This window comes from Corythoichthys intestinalis, chromosome 7 (assembly GCF_030265065.1).
Source record: "Corythoichthys intestinalis isolate RoL2023-P3 chromosome 7, ASM3026506v1, whole genome shotgun sequence".
Classification (NCBI taxonomy): Eukaryota; Metazoa; Chordata; class Actinopteri; order Syngnathiformes; family Syngnathidae; genus Corythoichthys; species Corythoichthys intestinalis.
In genome coordinates, this window is record NC_080401.1 from 53,331,531 (window position 1) to 53,353,917 (window position 22,387).

The 22,387-nt window shown below is 39.1% G+C and overlaps 1 protein-coding gene across 3 annotated transcripts in view; it reads right to left on the reverse strand.

The window, feature by feature from the left end:
• sema6bb (sema domain, transmembrane domain (TM), and cytoplasmic domain, (semaphorin) 6Bb) overlaps window positions 1–5,964 on the reverse strand; it is a 541,651-nt gene extending 535,687 nt beyond the window's left edge. For 2 of the 3 annotated variants that reach the window (XM_057840421.1, XM_057840419.1), the window contains exon 1: window positions 5,375–5,964. The gene's annotated coding sequence lies outside the window, so the exon portion shown is untranslated. Of the gene's footprint in view, window positions 1–4,943; window positions 5,350–5,374 lie in introns of those variants that run through there. The other variant, XM_057840420.1, reaches the window with a different exon arrangement.
• Between the last annotated feature and the right edge of the window lie 16,423 nt (window positions 5,965–22,387).

A 22,387-nucleotide genomic window follows, 5' to 3' on the forward strand; every position in this document is an offset into this window, starting at 1 on the left:
GGCAAGGGATGAAAAGCCATTTGAATTTGAAACGGTGGGGAGCCACCACACACACATACGCACACAAAACAAGGTGTAGTGAGCCAAATTTAGAGGAGCTAGTTCAGACGTTTTCATACAGAAAGCACCCTAAAAAAACTACACTGATGTCCTGCCAGCTCCTCCTATTTGAAATGAATTGGACGTCCATCTCTGTCAATGGCAGCCAACAATCTCATGTCAGGTAATAGTTGGACATCCAAGACATATGTGCTATTTCAATACATGCCAATAACCAACGTCAATGGCAAATGGACAAAACCGTAAAATTTTTGCTGCATGCTTGAATGTGGGAAGTAGCACCATCTTGTGGTCAAAGTTATGGAAAATCCAAATTGAATAGTCCTAAACAATTGCAAGATAAATAACAAAGGTATTATATATATAAATAATAAAATATATATTTTAAAGAATGGCTTCTTCAGCAACACATTTTTTTTTGTTGCAGCATCATTAAAAGCAAGATTTAGAAGTGAAATGAAAAAAATTCAACGGCAAATCAGTAACAACACAAAAATGTCCCTGGGATTTTACGTACGCATACACCCTGATCAATATGTGTCATTTAAATATTGATATTTATGTAGATCTATCACAAGTGAGGATAATCTTTGTTCTACTCCTCGCAAATTTTATGTTAAAGCAAGAAATCTAAAGTAATTTTAATTTTTTTATTATTACAAATATACATTTCTTGGCTTTTCATAACAATTCCTCCTGAGTTTTCTTCTTTTAATCGCATTAAATATTGACGGATCATTGGAGTCGCAGACACAGGTGCCCAATTTATATGAAATTTACAAATTTCAAAGTCAATATTTTAACTAAAAATTTTACCATAACAGGGTTTTTTTTTTTAATTGTAAAATTAATTAAGAGACAACTTTTACCATTTTTCCTCTCCTTTACTTTTATTTAAAAAATGAGCATTTAAAAAAATTAAAAATAAACTGAATTTATTATTAATAATTATTTATTATTTTTTTAAATTAAAAATTGAAAAATATTCACCGTTTTTTTCTTTATTAAAAAATGTAAATAAATAATACTTGCTATTAAGAGAATTTAGCAAAAATTTTAAATCACCATGTCTCTATCAGATTCGACTATCAAAAGAACGGTCATTTTTTTTATTAAAGGTTAGTCGATTTGTTACCGATTAACTGTTCTAGACTCAGTGGTTCTTAACCTTGCTAAAGGTACCGAACCCCAAAAGTTCCACATGTGGATTCACCAAACTCTTCAGAATTAGCTAATATTTTTTTTCCAAATACAAAACCAAAAGATCCTAGCTAACAAGTTAATAATTTAGCAAATTCCCGATCAGAATAATGCAACGAATAGGGTTGTAGTGTGGTGTATTTTGCGTAGTGTACCTGAACGCACCGCGTGGCTGACTTTACAGAGTGAGAGAGGACTTTTTACTTTCAATTTTCAAGGACAGAAGGCCGTATTGTCGAGCCAGTTCATAGACGCGCACACCACGCTCATATTTTTCCATCATTTTCATCTTCATTTCAATAGTAAGCGTGACCTTTTTCCCCTTTTTCACCACCTGCACTAACATTGTTGGAACCCATGTTGATTTCTCTCACAAGAAAATCTGCCGTGCGTCCGTTTTACGGGAGAAAAAAGAAACTGCGGCGCCGTCATGAATTGTCGTATTTCTAGCATGTCGTTGGATGTAGAAACAAATGGCGAGTCAAATTTTACTTTGGATGTCAAAAAGATCATGTGTCGAGGTACCACCGTATGAGTTTAATAAAAAGAAAGCATATACGACAAAAAGGATGTTGACTAGAGGTATGTGAAATTTCCGATTCTTAGATTATTCGCAATTCGGACGTGCAAGATTCAAGAACGGTTCACAAACATCCAAATCCGATTATTGAAATATGCCAAGAAAAGTGGAACTAAAACACCGTCAGCGCGGTCTTCGGGACGCAATGAGGAATGGACCGAGAGTAAACATCATGCTCAACTCATGCCCCTAAATAAAAAAATAATAATAATACCTGACTGCGACCGACAGGCGCTACAAACTACGCCCACATAATGCTAAGGTAGATATCACATGTATACAGAACTAGATGCGAAATGACAGACTCAGCGGCGTTAGCACATGTATAGAAAACTAGATGCGAAATGACAGACTTGCTGGCGTTAGTAAACAGCAGACATCTTAAAGCAGTAGACTTCTCAGGAAGACTGTTGTAGCAAACCTAATGAACTTTTAATCTAAAATACTCTTAAATCGGCAGAATCTTGACTTGAATCATCTATAAATGATGAAACAGTTTTAAAACTTCCACATGTCGAAAGTAGACAGAAGTGAAATTATGGAATAACGGGAGCAATTTTAACAACTTTAACAGTTGATTTGTAAAATTAAAAGAATTGAATGTAGTTTAAAGCTGCTGATACAGAATGGGTACTTGAGTATTTTATTTACTGTTTTAAAATGTTAACTTGATACTGAAATAGTCGTTTATTTAAACCTGAGAGGCTTTTTATACAATGATGACTTGAGTATTAGCCTGAGAGGATTTTTGTAACTAATGTACGAAACAGAAAAAGCAGCTAATAGCTAGGTGGCATCATTCATCAATTTATAATCGAATTGTAGCCTCTGAATCGTAATCGAATCGTTAGGTGCCCCAAGATTCCCACCTCTAATGTTGAGAATAGTAACATCCCCAGTACCCACTTAGCAGATCGACATTGACTAAACGTTGATTTTCCCATCAAAATCATCAGTATGGTTGAAATCGAAATTTTCAACATCAAGTGACGTTGAAACAGCGTTGTTCTATGGTATGCCAGGCTATTGTTGGGTTAACATTTTTTATAGTTGATGAACTAATGTTGACAAATAGTTAATTTATGATTGACTGGGAAATATGATTGAAAGGTCATTGAATTATGGTTAAGCGGGCGTTTGGGTCGAGAACAACATTGATTCAGCGTTGTTCCAATGTTATTAATAATCGAAATGACGTTTAGTTTTGTATGGATTTCAATGTTGAAACAACATTAATTGAGGGTGCAAAAGTAACGTTGATTCAACGATAAAAGATTGACAGCGGAATGTTGATCCAACATCTTTTCAACGTCGGTCTGCTATCTGGGTACTCTCCATCGTTATGGGCGTCCGATACGGTCATTTTTAGAGTCAGATTTAGTCCCAAAATCTCATACGATACAGTATTCACTAAGGGTGTAACGGTACATGTATTTGTATTGAACCGTCTCGGTACGTGGTGCTCGGTTCGGAACGGAGGCGTACCGAACGAGTTTCTGACGTAATGTAACCCTTACTTTTCGAGGCTGTGAGTTGATCGGGTTAGTTTCTTTGCGTAGATTATATTTACTCCGTCTTTTCTACTATAATGAGGACCAACACGGTAGGACAGTATAACCCAGAAACGTCAACGGCGCGACAACGTGGCTGCTGCGAGAACGCAGTGAAACGCGGGCGTTAAAGGCAATCAGCCAATGCACACCAGTCGCAGTGCGGTCGCGTGTTAGACGCGTCCCAGAAGCGGCTCAACGCGACGCACGTGAAAAGAAAGGCAGAGTTTATTATTTGACGCAAGACGTGACCCTCCTGCATCAATATTATTACCGGTATCTAGGATCGTGCAGACCGGAAGTCACTCGTGTAAAAATACGGTGGATCCTGTCGATTTTCAAACTAATATGCAATCGTAACCCACTTTTTGAGTCCATCAGATCTCTTGAGTGGTAGATCAGGGCACAGTTGACTTGTCTTTGTTGATTTACTGCTGTTTTCTCTGCAATAATAATAACCAACACGGCCCTGTGTTCAATACAAAACCCTCCTACCACAACAAAACAAGTAGGAACTAATATTCACATAGGAACTAAAGTTATACAACATAAAATATACAATATAAATGAATACTACATCACATTTGTAAAATATAAACACATAATAGAATAAATAATAGCCCATTTAAATAAATTGAAACGGGCTAAAACACCTCTAATTAAATAATAATAATACACAGATCCTGCTTACACAATTACATTTATTAATTTCTGTGTCGCGCTTTAACTTGAGAAAATCCACCAATAAAGCTTTTGAAAACCGTTCATAAGAAAGAAAAAAAAAAAAAGATTCATTGAGACATTTCATTTGTAAAATACATGTTAAAATCTTTGTCGTTGGGATTGCTTTTCTCTTTAGCACAGGACTTCTTTTTTCTTCTTTCTTTCAGAAAGAAAGCTGACCAATACGTGGGGTCTGAAAGGCAAATTGTTGTTGGATTATCTTTAAATACCCGCTACTTTTTGAGCAGAATTCTAGCTTTGTGTAAGCTAATGTTCCTATTGTTGAAGGCACAAAGGTATGTAATAAACAACTAGCACATTTATATTTTGCATGTTGTTTTCTTACTGTACCGAAAATGAACCAAACCTTGACCTCAAAACCGAGGTACGTACCGAACCCAAATTTTTGTGTACCGTTAACCCCTAGTATTCACATTTGTTATTTTGCACAATCGCCCTCTTCCAGGTGTTGTAACTCAACCATGTCTCTTATGCCGGACTACTTTTCTTTAGAAACTGATGTTAGTAACAGAGAATTGTGCAATATTTGTAATCAGAGCATTTCTTGAAGTACCAGCTGGCCTCACTTTAAAACTAAATCTGATTCGTCATTTAATAGTCTAAAAATATGGGTATCGGACCAGTATAAAAAGATCACCACGCATTCATTCAGCATGCAATCTACATTTGGATGCACCAGCTTTGGTATGAAATGGGCAGTGCAGGTGTGCCTAATGTTATGTCCAGCGAGTATGTAGCAGTGCAGGATGGGAAGGAGGAGAGAAGGAGAATGCCAGCGGGCATTAACAACCACAAGACTCAACACTCACCAGAACATCAGTCAAGTCCAACTCCAGCACAATGTTGTGCAAGTTCTCCAACGTTCATTTTAAGCGTTTCTTAATGAGCATATTGCATAATACATAGGGGGAAAGGGCAAGCACCGCAGGTTAAATCCCATGCGTCTCAATTAAAAAAGCTGGCTGACTGAGGCGGTTTTAATGTTAATCTACGCCGCCGTGACAATTGCATGAATAAATCAATCCAGTTATTCCTTTTCCGATGGCAGTACAAGTCCGGAGAGCGAATCTGGACTCGTTTAGTGCATTGGCTGCGAGCTACGCAGTAAGAAATTGAAGGAGAAATAAACAAGGATATACAGTAGGAGAGTCATGATATCGCGCGTTGGGAGGGTTGAATCAACACAAATAAACACAGCCGAATTTGGAGCGCGCCACGCCGAATAGTTTGTCTCACTTACCTTAATTAGTCTGAGTGGAAGAAAATTCTGGGAGTTGTTCAAGGATGCGCTCCGCTTTGTTGAAAAAAAAAAAAAAATCCGTGTAAAAAGCCAAGGCAGTTCGGCTCCAAACTACTCCTCCCCGTCGCACCTGTCTACGCCGAGTCCGGAGCCCGCACGCCGGCCTGACATCCACCAGGGGCGGGGGGTTGTGAGCGCGTGTCCGCGGTGGTCCCCCACCAGCACCTGTCCCCGCTCCGAAGCACAACCCGCAAAAGAGTCTATGTAACGCGGCGACACATGGTCACAAAAGCACGGGAGTGCTGAGAAAGGGTCAACCGGACTCAAGTGTCCGTTGGCAGCCGCGCCGGGTTTGGAAGCAAATTGTATCCGCTCGTTGGGCTCTCCAGTCCGGGTATCGACGCGCTACTCTCCGAAGCTGAGTTGCACTCTCTCCGGGCAGAGTGAAGGCGGCCGCCCCTCGTCCGCTCATTCAAATGAGCTCCAGCCCTCCCTCCTTCTTTGAGACGGGCCGGGCCAGCTGGGCTTGTTCGAAGGAGGTGGGAGGACCTCCGCGAGAGACTTGAGGCTGACGGCGTCTCGGCTCTCTCTCTCCCCGGCTCCGCTGGATACTTGGGAGGGAAACCCGATGGCGCTAAAACCTGAAGTAGAGTTACGAATGCACTGGAATGGAAGATGTTAATTGCTGCTAATTAGGCACAGGTGGTAAAAATACTCACAGGTGTATTTAAATTGAAGTACAGATAGTTATGAAAATTGGAAAATTTATTTACATATATTTATTATATGGCGGAAAACAGACAAGACTGAAAAAGCAGTTTCTGCTCTTGCACGCCTCTTTAAAAGAAACTGCTCTATTTTAAGCCAAAAGAACTGTTGTGTTTGATAGAAAAATACGTCTATATGCTGCCATAGCAGATTCATGGCGCATGAACCTCCCCAAACTATTTTCAATTTGTCCTTTTTACCCTGGAAACCCCTGTTTACAGACGTCGCGCAACCGCTTTTGTTTCAACCCAGCCATAAAACGAAGGTAATTAATTATATATATTATTCAAAATCATAAGCGGATTTTAGGGGGGGCCAGGGTGGCCAGGCCCCCCCTGGTGTCCGAAAACTGTCATTGCATGTAACTGACTTTCCTATACATATAAAAGTTGAAAAGCTATAAAACTGCAACAAAATGAATGAAATGAACAAAAATATATATTTCTATAATGGGTCAAAATTATTTTTAGAGCACCTTAGACGGTCATTTGCTTTGCATATAATTTTTTTTTTTTTAATGTTTTTTTTTGACAAAAAAAAATATTTAAAAAGAAAAATGAAAAATGATTTTTTTATATATATATTATTAAATATTTTTTTGGGAATGAAGCAGCTTTTTGGGGGGATTGAATGATTTAGACACAAATGTCCTAATCATAATATGGCCCAAACACAAAAAGGATTGCTTCAATCAAAGAAAACCTTTTCAATGAAAAATTAAGTGTTCAAATGCAAATTTTTTAATCTCAAATATTTTTTCGCATTCAAAAACTTTTTCTATGATTGAAATTTTACTTTTTTTTTTTTTTTTGATTGAAGTGATTTTCGTTTTTAAGATGTTTATATTTTTTCATTTTTATTTTTTCATTGAATAATATAGACACAAATGTCCTAGCCACAATGTGTTCCAAAAACACATCAACATTACTTCAATCAAAAAACTTGACTTCAATTAAAAAAAACAACAACAAAAAATCAAAGAAAAATAGCTTTCACATGCATTTTTTTTGGGGGGGGGGGGGGATTTTTTGAGTTTCAAATTTATTTTTGCATTCAAACACATTGAGTTTCAAATTCATTTTTGAATTAAAACACATTTTGTTTTTTAATTGAAGCAAAAAAATTTGGGGTTGAATAATAAAGACACAAATCTACCTCCATATGGCTCCGTCCAGAGGATACAATTTTTGACTGGGGTAACTACATTGGCACAACACCGGCAGATGCACCATATTCAATGTATGACAATCTTGGCGAAAAGTATTGCCTAAGCAGCCTGATTTAGAATTCCGCTCAAGAATGATGGGAAACAAAAAACACTCATTGTCAATTTATGAATGTAAATATTCTTGTAAGTTAATTTTATCGCTGACACTACGTTTCGCGGTCGTCAACATGTTGTTGATTTATTGTTGTAATAAACAAATACATCCTTATGTACCGTATGTTGAATGTATATATCCATCTTGTGTCTTATCTTTCCATTCCAACAATTTATTTTCCAGAATATATATATATATATATATATAAAATTTACAGAAAAATATGGCATATTTTATAGATGGTTTGAATTGCGATTAATTACGATTAATTAATTTTTAAGTTGTAATTAACTCGATTAAAAATTTTAATCGTTTGACAGCCCTAGTAAATATATGAAAAAGAACTCTATGATGTCTGCGATTTCTGCATCACGACCCTTGTTATATTATCATATTTCACCCATAAAATCTCCCCAAAATTCGGCTGTGGCCATTCACGTCTGTTTCTTGACACTCAATGATACATGCTACATGAAGGTTTTGGATCATAACAAGGTAAATACACGATAATATCTCATTAAAGTCATGGCGTCTGTAATTCTGCTCTCGCGTGTTCTCACCTCCAAATAGGGTTTTGCTGTTTAAAAAACATTTATTAAAAAAAAAAAAAAGCCCTCCTGTTCAAAATTTTTCTTCCCCCAGAAAATTGAGATTTTAAGCTTTCCAATGATGTATCACAAATGTATATCGGAAAATTTTGAAATTTGGCCAAATTGGGGGTCTCAGAGTGGAACTTCAAGTCACCTGATATGTGTCATATATATATGGGGGAAAACACAGACAAGACTGAAAAAGCAGTTTCTGCGCTTGCACCAGTCTTTAAAAGAAACTGCTGTATTTTAAGCCAAAAGAACTGTTGTGTTTGATAGAACAATATGTCTATATGCTGCCATAGCAGATTCATGGCGCATTAATCCCCCAAACTATTTTTGTCCTTTTTACCCTGAAACCCATGTTTACGGATGTCGCGCAACCGCTTTTGTTTCAACCCAGCCAAAAAACGAAGGTAATTAATTATATTTATTATTCAAAATGTCTGTCGTTTTTAGCTTAGAATCATTAATTGACGTCTCATATTTTATTTAAAACCTAAAAAACGACTTTAAAAAATTATTCACTCACATATTATTAACTTTTAAACAAATTATGTCACAATGAAAAAAATACTGTCTGTAAAAAAGTCACGGATATCTACATCATAACTATCACTTAATTGTATTTTTTTTGTTTTGTTTTGTTACTGTCACATTTTCTCTGATGTTAGATGATGAATAATTGATCCAAACAAAGAAAAATTGGGGGGGGGGAAACGTTTAAAAGGGTAAATATATGAAAAAGAAAATCTCAACCACTCCTTGATGTCTTTGATTTCTGCATCGCGACCCTTGTTATATTACCATGTTTCACCTATAAAATCCCCCCCAAAATTCGGCTGTGGCCATTCACATCTGTTCCTTGACACTCGATGATACATGCAACATGACGTTTTTGGATCAAAACAAGGTAAGTACGAGATAATATCAACAGTGGGGCAAATCCACTAATTGTGCAAGTTCTCCCACTTGAAAATATTAGAGAGGCCTGTAATTGTCAACATGGGTGAACCTCCACCATGACAAACAGAATGTGGAAAAAAAAAAAACTGAAAATCACATTGTTTGATTTTTAAAGAATTTATTTGCAAATCATGGTGGAAAATAAGTATTTGGTCAATACCAAAAGTCATCTCAATACTTTGTTATGTACCCTTTGTTGGCAATAACAGAGGCCAAACGTTTTGTGTAACTCTTCACAAGCCTTTCACACACTGTTGCTGGTATTTTGGCCCATTCCTCCATGCAGATCTCCTCTCGAGCAGTGATGTTTTGGGGCTGTCGTTGGGCAACACCAACTTTCAACTCCCTCCACAGATTTTCTGTGGGGTTGAGATCTGGAGACTGGCTAGGCCACTCCAGGACCTTGAAATGCTTCTTACAAAGCCAGTCCTTTGTTCCCCTGGCTGTGTGTTCGGGATCATTGTCATGCTGAAAGACCCAGCCACATCTGATCTTCAATGCCCTTGCTGATGGAAGGAGATTTTCACTCAAAATCTCTCGATACATGGCCCCATTCATTCTTTCCTTTACACAGATCAGTCGTCCTGGTCCCTTTGCAGAAAAACAGCCCCAAAGCATGATGTTTCCACCCCCATGCTTCACAGTGGGTATGGTGTTCTTCGGATGCAATTCAGTATTCTTTCTCCTCCAAACACGAGAACCTGTGTTTCTACCAAAAAGTTCTATTATGGTTTCATCTGACCATAACACATTTTCCCAGTCCTCATCTGGATCATCCAAATGCTCTCTAGCGAACCACGGACGGGCCTGGACGTGTACTGGCTTCTGTAGGGGGACACGTCTGGCAGTGCAGGATTTGAGTCCTTGATAGTAGCCTTTGTTACTGTGGTCCCAACTCTCTGTAGGTCATTCCCTTGCTCCCCTAGTTCTCGGATTTTTGCTGACAATTCTCGTTATCATTCTGACGCCACGGGGTGAGATCTTGCATGGAGCCCCAGATCGAGGGAGATTATCAGTGGTCTTGTATCTCTTCCATTTTCTAATAATTGCACCCACAGTTGATTTCTTTACACCACGCATTTTACCTAATGCAGATTCAGTTTTCCCAGCCTGGTGCAGGTCGACAATTTTGTCTCTGGTGTCCTTCAACAGCTCTTTGGTCTTGGCCATAGGGGAGTTTGGAGTGTGACTGACTGAGGTTGTGGACAGGTGTCTTTTATACCGATAATGAGTTAGAACAGGTGCCATTAATACAGGTAACGTGTGGAGCCTCGTTGGACCTCGTTAGAAGAAGTTAGACCTCTTTGACAGCCAGAAATCTAGCTTGTTTGTAGGTGACCAAATACTTATTTTCCACTCTAATTTGGAAATAAATTATTGAAAAATCTAACTATATGATTTTCTGTTTTTTTTTCTTCCACATTCTGTCTCTCATGGTTGAGGTTTACCCATGTTGACAATTACAGGCCTCTCTAATCTTTTCAAGTAGGAGAACTTGCACAACTGGTGGTTGACTAAATACTTATTTGCCCCACTGTATGTTTTCTTTTAGAAAATCTGGAACCTCTTTAACTCACTCGCTTGCCATTGACGGTGATAAACGTCCAAATCCATTTTAATCAGGAGTCATCATTTACTGCTATCCATCTCAGTTCTGAATGGATTCCAATGGCAGTTAATTAGAATGTTTCCTTCAACGCACTGACAACGACAGCCAACATTTTTTTTCTTTGCAGGTGTTCCCCGTCATGTAAAATAAATGAAAAACAAAAGAGCAATTCAACAGTTTTACCAAAACAATAGCAGTGACACGCTCTTAATATTTCACCAGTAAAAAAAGAACAAAAAAGCAAATATTTACTCAAAGGCCCAAAACATAAACAGACGGTTATGATGATTCATAATGCAGGCTCTGAATTTATGATTAACACCGGGGAACAAAACACGTCCTACTTTTCCTCATCAACTGCTGCATAGTTACACAACGTGAGGAAGAAAAGCAGCAAGATGTTTGTGTCTCTGGTTAACCCTTTGTAGGGCACTCATTCAAATATTACGAAATTTTAAAAAAACAAAAAAACAACAGCTTTACAGTATTTTTGAGGCCATCACTAGTTTATCTGTTTTTATCATAGGCGGAGTTTGACTTTTGGGGCAGTGGGTGCACAATATGTTGATGACCCGAAAACGCAATGTCAGCAATAAAATTAACTTACAAAAATATTTAAAATAATAAGTTGACAATTAGCGTTTTTTATTTCCCATCATTCTTGAGGGGAATTCTAAATCAGGCTGCTTAGGCAATACTTTTCGCCAAGATCGTCATCCATTGAATTTGGTACGCCCGCCGGTGTCGTGCCAATGTAGTTACCCCGTCAAAAATTGCATCCCATGAGCGGAGCCATATGGAGGTAGATTTGTGTCTTTATTATTCACTCAAAAAAAAGTTGCTTCAAAAAACAAACAAAACAAAAAAAAAAATTGCTTCAATTAAAATATACATTTTCAACCAAAAAATTCGCTTCAATCAAAAAAAAATGCGTTTGAATGCAAAGATAAGTTTGAAACTCAAAAAACTAAAAAAAATAATAAAAAATGCATCTGAAAGCTAGTTTTCTTTGATTATTTTTTATTTATTTCTTTTTTTTTTTTTATTGAAGTCAAGTTTTTTTTGGATTGAAGCAACTTTTTGATTGAAGTAATGTTGATTTGTGTTTTGGCCACATTTTGGCTAGGACATTTTTCTCTTTATTATTCAATCAAAAATAAGTTGCTTCAAAAAAATATAGATTTTCAAAGAGAAAAATCACCTCAATCAAAAAAATAAAAAAAGAAAAATTTTAATTATAGAGAAAAGTTTTTTAATGCGAAAAAATATTTGAGATTGAAAAATTTGCATTTTGAACACTTAATTATTTCATTAAAAAAGTTTTCTTTGATGGAAACAATCCTTTTTGTGTTTGGGCCATATTATGATTAGGACATTTGTGTCTAAATCATTCAATCCCCCAAAAAGTTGCTTAAATCAAAAAAAAAAAAAAATTTCCATCAAAGAAAAAAATCATTTTTAAAAATATGTTTTTCTCTAATATATATGCAAAGCAAATGACTGTCTCAGGTGCTCGAAAAATAATTTCGACCCATGATAAAAATGTTTTGTTTTTTGTTAATTTCATTCATTTTTGTTTCAGTTTTATTGCTTTACAACAAGGATACATGCAATGACACTTTTCGGCTCCCCTGCCCCCCCTTAAAATCCGCTTATGGTTTTTATTCATTTTAAAATTTATCAAATCAACAAAAATGTAACCTGCAAATGCCCCAAATTTAACAGTAAGTGACCTAATATCAGAAAATGTCCCACAATTGACAGGAAGAACCCAATATCAACAAGAAATGACATAGAAATGCCCCAAAACAAAAGTACATGATCTAATATCATGAAGTCACCCATAAATGTCCCAGAATTAAAAGGAAGTGACCCATGAATGACCCAAAATTAATGACCCAGTGAACCGATATAAACAAAAATTGACCCAGAAATGTTACAAAAATTAACCCAAAGTGACGATATTAGGAAAGTGGCCCAGAAATGCCTTCGAATAAACAGAAAGTGATTTGATAAACAAGAAGTGATCCATAAATGCCTAAAAATTAACAGGAAGAGACCCAATACAAGAAGAAAATGACCTGGACTTAGGACTGCAGCTATCGATAATTTTAGTAGTCGATTAATCTATCAGCTAATTTGTTCGAATGATCAAGTAATCGGATTAGGAGCATTTAATGCCTTGCAGAATAAATTTTAGGAGATGTAAAACAAAGGCGTGTCAAGATTGCACTTTCAAAATAGTGTTAAATGTGAATACAAAAACAACAAAAGTGTTTACATTATCTTCAATTTTAATATACATCCTATGTTCTTAAGTAGTTAAAATTGAGATTTGGCATTTAGTATGTGAGGAAATGAGGGAAAATAAAAATTAGGAGATGGAGGTTGGGGTTATAGCAGTTTTTCTTAACTTTTATTTTGCAAATCATTGAAAAAATAAAATTTGGAATGAAAATCAGTTTTTGTATGTGTTATAGAAATAACTGACTAAAAAGAGTTTTCTTTGCATTTCAGTAGCCCCCCCCCCCAAAATAAATAAATACATAAAATTTCTGGCTCCGTGGCGACCTTCATGTCGGGGAGTTCAGGCAAAAAATTCTAACCACTTTCACCCCTGACCATAACCACCAAGGAAGTGACACAAAATGTACTTATTGCCTGGCAATCCATCTACACTAGGACAACAGGCATCTCTCAGTGCCACTGACTTTGCTAGATGTCCATTTTGATGAAATGGATTAGACGTCTATCACCGTCAGTAGCAGTTAGTATAAAACTGTACTCCCAACAATCTCTTTTATATAATTTTGGCCCAAGCACCTAAGGTTCCCCCACCGCGAGTGAAGTTAAAACCCCTTGCCAAGAAGTGTCAAAGCGCCAAAGCCACTTTAAAGCTTCAACTCATGAATAATTTGCCGCTAAAATAATGACACCCTCGGGCTCGACGGCTGGTGTGATTAACACGTTCAAATGTGATTTCATCCTACCGGTTAATCCGCCGCAGTATACCAAAAGACAGCCTCCCTGCGACAATCTCCTCCGCCGCCAGACGGACGGAAATATGCAAAAATGGCCGTCGCTAATGTGTTTTAGTTGGGAGAGACTCATTTTGTCAAGCGTGTCATTCTCAGAAAGCTATTTCGGGTTTGTTTGTCTTTTTGTTTAACGCTCGGTTCGCTAGCAAATTATGACGCAAGCCGCTAGTAATCAACCGTAATTAGCATATGGGGGGATAACTTGACTTAAGAGCGGCAAAAAATATACTTTTCCAAGTTTTTCAGGTTTCTTTGCTTTAACTAACCAGCAATGTAGTGGCTGAAACACGCACAAGGACACTGGTGTCTCAACTTTGGTCAAAAATTCAATTTAATGAAGTCACAAAAAAAAGAAGTTTAACAAAAGTACTTGGTCACAATTTAAAAGCTCCAACTCAACTGACATCCGGACAATTATCTGTGGCTGATTAAATAAGGAGGGACTTGCCAAAATGACCACATGAGGGAGGTATGACAGCAAATAAACCAAAATTACCAACCTAATTACATAACAAACGGCAAAATTAGAATACATATTTCATAAATGATAAAAAAAAATCATAACTAAGTTTCCATTTTTTAAATTTACATCATTCTAATTAAAAAAAGGTGAAACAGTAAAAATTCACATGATCTTTTTACTTATATTTTTTGTTATTTAAAAGGAATAAAAACAGTAAATGCAGCCTTTTATTTTTTTCAATTTACAAGTATTTGTATTAATCTAGTTATTTTAAAAATGGGGGGGACAGTAAATATCCTTCAATTTCTGTAGATTGTTATATGTTATTTTTCAGTTTATTTATAGACACATTAAATAATGAGGACACGTTTGTGAGAAAAAAAAAGACTAGCGCGTGTATTTGGACTTGTAAAAACACAATGATAGTGAGATTAATAGAAAACATTTTGTACTTTAGCCATGTGTACTTGCACTACAAGCGCGTGTACTTGTACTACAAGTGCGTGTGCTTGCGTGAATTTATACAACAAGCGCTTGTAGTACTTGCACCACATACTTGTGTATTTGTACTACAAGTGTGTGTACTTGCACTACATGTGCATGTACTTGCACAAGTGCGTGTACTTGCACTACATGTGCATGTACTTGCACAAGTGCGTGTACTTGCACCACATGCGTGTGTACTTGTACTACAAGCGCATGTACTCTCACCACATGCGCATGTACTTACGTTTACTTGTACGACAAGTGTGTGTGTACTTGCACCACATGCATGTATACTTGTTCTACTAGTGCGTGTACTTGCGCCCCATCCTTGTACTTGTACTACAAGCGTGTGTACTTGCATCACATGCGCGTGTACTTGTACAAGTGCGTGTACGTGCACCACATGCGCGTGTACTCGTACAAGTGCGTGCACGTGCACCACATGCGCGTGTACTTGGACCACTAGTGTGTGTACTTGCACCACATGCGCATGTACTTGTACTACATGTCCGTGTACTGTATATGCACCACATGTGCATGTACTTGCACCATATGCGCGTGTACTTGTACCACATGTGTGTGCACTTGCGTGAATTTATACAACAAGCGCTTGTAGTACTTGCACCACATACTTGTGTATTTGTACTACAAGTGTGTGTACTTGTACCACATGTGTGTGCACTGGCCTGTACTTGTACGACAAGTGCGTGTACTTGTACCACATGTGCGTGTACTTGTACCGCATGTGTGTGCACTTGCATGTACTTGTACTACAAGTGCGTGTACTTCTACCACATGTGTGTGGACTTGCGTGTACTTGTACGACAAGTGCGTGTACTTGTACCACGTGTGTGCACTTGCACTACAAGTGTGTGTACTTGCACCACATGTGCATGTACTTGTACAAGTGCGTGTACGTGCACCACATGTGCGTGTACTTGTACAAGTGCGTGTACGTGCACCACATGTGCGTGTACTTGTACTTGCATCACATGCACGTGTACTCATACTACAAGTCCGTGTACATGCACCACATGCGTGTACTTGCACCATATGCACGTGTACTTGCACCATATGCGCGTGTACTTCCGTGTACTTGTGGTACAAGTGCGTGTACTTGCATTACGTCTGCGTGTACTTGTTCAAGTGCATGTACTTGCACCAAATGCGTGACATGCGCATGTACTTGTACTACAAATGTGTGTACTTGGACCACTAGTGCATGTACTTGCACCATATGCACGTTTACTTGAACTGCAAGTGCATGTACTTGCACTACAAGTGCGTGTACTTGCACCACATGCACTTGTGCTTGCATGTACTTGTACTACAAGTGCGTGTACTTGTACTTGCACTACAAGTGCGTGTATTTGCACCACATGTGCGTGTACTTGCACTACAAGTGCGTGTACTTGCACCACATGTCCGTGTACTTATACAAGTGCATGTACTTGCACCACCTGCGCATGTACTTGTACTACAAATGTGTGCACCTGGACCACTAGTCCATCTACTTGCACCACGTGCACGTGTACGACAAGTGCGGGTACTTGCACCACGTGCCCATGTGCTTGTGTATACTTGCACCAAATGTGCATGTACTTGCACCACATGCGCATGTACTTGGTGTACTTGTACTACAAGTGTGTGTACTTGCACCACATGTGCCTGTACTACGAGTGTGTGTACTTGCACCACATGTGCCTGTACTTGTACATGAAACAATGACAGACAAAGTTTTTATAGGTTTTTTTGAAAAAAAAATGATAATATACATATTTACATAACTCCAAAATTATTAAATTTCACGAGACAAATGATCCCTTTAAGCCCTCCCGGTCCAAATGGATTGGACATCCGTCGCCGTCATTAGCAGTTAACGCGTTAAAAGGAACATTAAAAGCCCAGTCTGACATGCAACACCTGGAGATCCTAAGTGCATGAGGAGTTTTCCATCTGCAATGGTCGAGAGAGTGTTTATGTCCAGAGTGAAAACTTTATGGTTTCGTCCGGGGCTGCTGCTATACACCGTTGGATGCATTTCAGGTTCTGGAATAGACGTTAGGAAGTTTAAAAAAAAAAATTTTTTTTAAAGGGCTGTTTGTCATTGCAATTTTGTGTACTTGATCAAATTAAGGCAATAAAACAAACACAATCCAATTTGCAATTTTGGCTTTGGGTCGTTTAAAAGCTCTGATTATGTGTTATCGTAGAAATCTGATAGCATGAATAAAGGAGGTTAAAGGCATAAAGAGCTCCTTATTATTGGTAACAAAAGGCAGATCTGTTTTTATAATAGTTCCGCAATGAGGCATTTTTTTCCGGAACAAAAAAAAATTATTAATGCAAGAATAATCTTCTTGTTATCTTTAACAGAAAATAGTGTATACTATAAAACCATTAAAATAATGAGAAAAGAAATCTTGACAGAAACTAGTCAGTACTTTCTAGGAGCAGAATGTAACATTCATTAGATGGCCCTAATATTTCAATAAAAAAAACATATGCTGAGATTTTTGCCATTTTAAAAGTCAAATGTCATCCTGTAAAAGTTGTTTTGATTCTGTGTTTACAACAAATGTCCCGCCCTCCTTCAACCAATCAGCCAATTACGATTTTTTGCGTGTACTTGTACCACAAGTGCTTGTTGTTGTGTGGACTTGTGTGGATGTTTACTACAAGTGCATGTGTGTGTACTACAAGTGCATGTACTTTGGTCATAGACTTCATAATGATATTGACTGGACACGGGGCACGGGGCCGATTAATAGGGGGCTTGCTTTGTTGGCGTGGCTGTCAAAGTTGACAAAGTGGATTCACAGACAAAAAGCTTTTTTTCATGAAAGTTCTAGTGAATAAATTCTTAAATCACTGAATTCTTTATAGATATGGACGTAAGTCTCGATTCTTGGTTAAACGCTAAACAAAACAAAAACGTGCAGTTAGCATTTATTTTACGGAAATATGTCGAAGTACGATGCTAGTCTGTTGGTCTTTTAATGTTGAAAGTTCTTGTGAATGAATGCTTAAATTACCGAATTCTTTATAGATATGAAAGTAAAAAAAGTCTCGATTTTTTGTTAAAAGAGCAAAAAAACGGGCAGTTAGCATTTATTTTATGTAAATACGTTGAAGAATGATGCTAGTCTGTTAGACAATGTGGCGGCAGCCTTACAACAAAGAGCTTTTTACGTTGAAAATTTCTTGTAAAATAAAAACAAAAAATATATTAATTTTCTTGAATCCTCGAATAAATCACTCCTGAGACAATCTTTCCTGTTTGTATGCGGTACAGCTTTAGTACATTTTCAACCTAAATCCGGCATTGGATCGCTGCATATGTCGCTGCAACCGACAGCGAATAACTGAAGCAGATTGTGGGATGGGCCTCTACTTGAAGGCGTGGCGCAGTGAAGGTCTAATCTGACCCATCAATATCATTATGAAGTCTATGCTTGGGTGTACTTGTACTTCAAGTGCATGTATCTGCATGTACTTGTACTACAAGTGTGTGCACCTGCGTGTACTGGTACTACAAGTCCGTGTACTGGCGTTTACTTGCACTCTAGGTGCATGTACATGCGGGACAAGTGCGTGTACTGGCGTGTACTTGCGCAACAGGTGCGTGTACTGGCGCGTACTTGCGCGACAGGTGCGTGCACTGGCGCGTACTTGCGCGACAGGTGCATGCACTGGCGCGTACTTGCGCGACAGGTGCGTGTACTGGCGTGTATTTGTACTACAGGTGCGTGTACTGGCACTACAAGTGCGTGTACTGGCGTGTACTTGCGCGACAGGTGTATGTACTGGCGTGTACTTGTACTACAAGTGCGTGTACTGGCACTACAAATGCATGTACTGGCGTGTATTTGCGCGACAGGTGCGTGTACTTGCACTACAATTGGGTGTACATGCGTGTACTTGTACTACAAGTGCGTGGACTTGCACTACGAGTGTGTGCACTACAAGTGTGTCTACTGGAGTGTATTTGCACTACAACTACGTGTACTACAAATGCATGAACTTGCACTACAACTGCGTGTACTACAAATGCATGAACTTGCACAACAATTGCGTGTACTTTTACTGCAAGTGCGTGTACCTGCGTGTAATTGCACTACAAGTGCGTGGACTTGCACTACGAGTGCATGCACTGGCGTGTACTTGCACGACAGGTGCGTGCGCTGGCGTTGTACTTGCACGACAGGTGCGTGCGCTGGCGTGTAGTTGCACGATAGGTGCGTGAACTGGCGTGTACTTGCACGATAGGTGCGTGAACTGGCGTGTACTTGCACGATAGGTGCGTGAACTGGCGTGTACTTGCACGACAGGTGCGTGAACTGGCGTGTACTTGCACGACAGGTGCGTGAACTGGCGTGTACTTGCACGACAGGTGCGTGAACTGGCGTGTACTTGTACGACAAGTGCATGCAGTGGCGTGTACTTGCACGACAGGTTTTTGAACTGGCGTGTACTTGCACGACAGGTGCGTGAAATGGCGTGTACTTGCACGACAGGTGCGTGAACTGGCGTGTACCTGCACGACAGGTGCGTGAACTGGCGTGTACCTGCACGACAGGTGCGTGAACTGGCGTGTACCTGCACGACAGGTGCGTGAACTGGCGTGTACCTGCACGACAGGTGCGTGAACTGGCGTGTACCTGCACGACAGGTGCGTGAACTGGCGTGTAATTGCACGACAGGTGCATGCACTGGCATGGATTTGCATGACAGGTGTGTGTACTGGCGTGCAGTTGCACTACAAGTGCATGTACTACAACTTGGTGTTCTGGCTTGTACCTGCATTACAAGTGTGTGTACTTGAACTAAATATACTGTATGTGTACTTGCATTGCAAGTGTTTGCACTTGTACAAGTGCGTGTACTTGTACTACAAGTACAAATACCTGCCTGTACTTGTACGACAAGTACATATACCATCATGTACTTGAACTACAAGTTCGTGTACTTGTACTTGTATGTGTACTCGTATGTCGCATCCAATAATTTTCATCCTGGTTGCAGTACCCTTTTTGGCCACTGAATCTAACTTATTGCTCTTTTAAGCAAGAGTAGAAATTACAGAAAAGTTTCATATCGAGATCATTTTTGTGCAAGAGTCAAATGAGTCCTACAGTAGAGAGAATTACATTTTTTTTTCGGGGTACATGCGGTAATTGAAGCTGGAATTTTTCCGGAGGTCCCAGGAGCCCAAAAGTTTGGCAAGCTTTGCTCTCACTATGTAAAATAAAATTTCTAGTGGCGTGACTTCAGCGAACTCCTGTGGGGAAAGAGCTGCCTTTATCTGGCGTCATATGTTTTATCATGTTTACAGCAGCGAAGAAGCGACACTACGAGACTGACGAGATTGATGCAAAGCACCAATGGCCTGAAACCGGCTATATAAACCCCATAAAGCCGCTTTCATCGCAGGTAACTGTATCGGCAGTATCAGGTCTTCACGCCACGCTTTGTCATCCAGATATACTCGCAATTCATCCCTTGCCGCTAACGCCGCAGCACGCTAACATACTCGCAAACTACGCCACTCTAATATTTAGTTTCCCCTAAAGGTTTTCCTCAATTCCTCCATGAGCCTTTATTATTCTGTTTGCCGCCCCCTTGCGCAGAATGAAACTTTGAGCCGTGATTCAACAAAAGAACTCGGCCCGTTTTATCTTCTGTCAAAGTTTGTGCGGTGGCAATAAATAAATAAGTATCTCATCCATTTCACTTTCATCCCCGCTCGTCTGGCGGTGTCGGAGAAGGCGGGCGAAAGACCAGAATGGCTTAAAAAGAGAAAGAAAGTCAAAAATAGTGAAACTACCCCGATGGGGACGGCACTTTTTGATGCGACAAAAACATATCGGGAGGGTTGCCAGATTTTAGTATCGTTTGAGAGTTCATAATATTGGCGGGAAAATACAAATGAGAAAATTCAATTTCTGGAGAAATTGCGTGGGGATGCTATGCACTCACTTCCAGTAGATTTTCACCAACTTGCCACTAATTTTGGGCCGGTTTTAGATCACTTCCTTGTTAACTCATTGGCTACCATTAACGACCAATCAATTTTGACTGTGACTGATTGGGAATGAACGCATTGGCAGCCACTGAGTGCGCTAAAATGACTAAAGCTAAAATAGCAACAAATGATCATTTTTTTCGGTGGGTTCCGAGGGAGCTGCCTCCATTCTTATGGACTGGTACGAGCCCTATTGTTTTAAAAAAAAAATTTTTCATGGCAAATGAAAATGGCAAATTTAGAGGCCTGAGCATGCTCAAAAACTCACCAAAATTCGCACATACATGCGGCTTCGCGTAAATTTCGATAATCCCCTCGGATTTCGAAAAAAGGCCTCTCCTATTAGGTTTTCTCAACACAGAGCAATGAAATTTGGGGAGTCGATACCTTGACCAAAACTGCTCCAAAAAGTCTCTTGCGCCCATATTCCAAACCAAACTGGAAATCGAGTATTTTGGATTGAATGTGAAAGTTATAATGAGTTACAGGGTGCATATCTGATACATTGGCACCGAGGGAGTAAGTCTGATCCTCCTCAAAATTGGTGGGACTGTTCATGAGACATACACTGCTGGCCAAAAGTGTTGCCACCCCTGCAATTCCGTCAAATAATGCTCAATTTCTCCCAGAAAATGGTTGCAATTACAAATGCTTTGGTCGCAATATCTTCATTTATTTTGTTTGCAATGAAAAAACACAAAAACGAATGAATTTTTTAAAAAATCATGATCATTTTACACAAAACAACACAAAAATGGGCCGGACAAAAGTATTGGCACCCTAAGCCTAAGACGTGGTAGCACAACCTTTAGACAAAATAACTGAGCAACCACTTCTGTTATCCATCAATGAGTTTCTTACAATGCTCTGCTGGAATTTTAGACCAGTCTTCTTTGGCCAACTGCTCCAGGTCTCTGGGATTTGAAGGGTGCCTTCTCCAAACTGCCATTTTCAGATCTCTCCACAGGTGTTCTATGAGATTCAGGTCTGGACTCATTGCTTGCCACTTTAGAAGTCTCCAGTGCTTTCTCTCAAACCATTTTCTAGTGCTTTTTGAAGTGTGTTTTGGGTCATTGTCCTACTGGAAGACCCATGACCTCTGAGGGAGACCCAGCTTTCTCACACACATTATGCTGAAAAATTTGTTTGCAATCTTCAGACTTCATAATGCTATGCACATGGTCAGCAGTCCAGTGCCAGAGGCAGCAAAACAACCCCAAAACATCAGGGAACGTGTCCTTTTCTTTGAAGGCCTCATTTTTTCCTGTAAACTCTATGTTGTTGCCTTTTCCCAAAACGCTCTACTTTTGTCTCATGTGACCAGAGAACATTCTTCCAAAACATTTTTGGTTTTCTCAGGTAAGTTTTGGCAAACTCCAGCCTGGCTTTTTTATGTCTTTGGGTCGGAAGTGGGGTATTCCTGGGTATCCTACCATACGAGGCCGTTTTCATTCAGACGCCGACGGATAGTACGGGTTGACACTGTTGTACCCTTGGACTGCAGGACAGCTTGAACTTGTTTGGATGTTAGTCGAGGTTCTTTTTCTTCACCATCCGTACAATCTTTCGTTGAAATCTCTCGTTTTCTTTTCCGTCCACATCTAGGGAGGTTAGCCACAGTGCCATGGGCTTTTCGCTTATTGATGACACTGCACACAGTAGACCCAGGAACATTCAGGTCTTTGGAGATGAACCTGTAGCCTTGATATTGCCCATGCTTCCTCACAATTTTGCTTCTCTAGTACT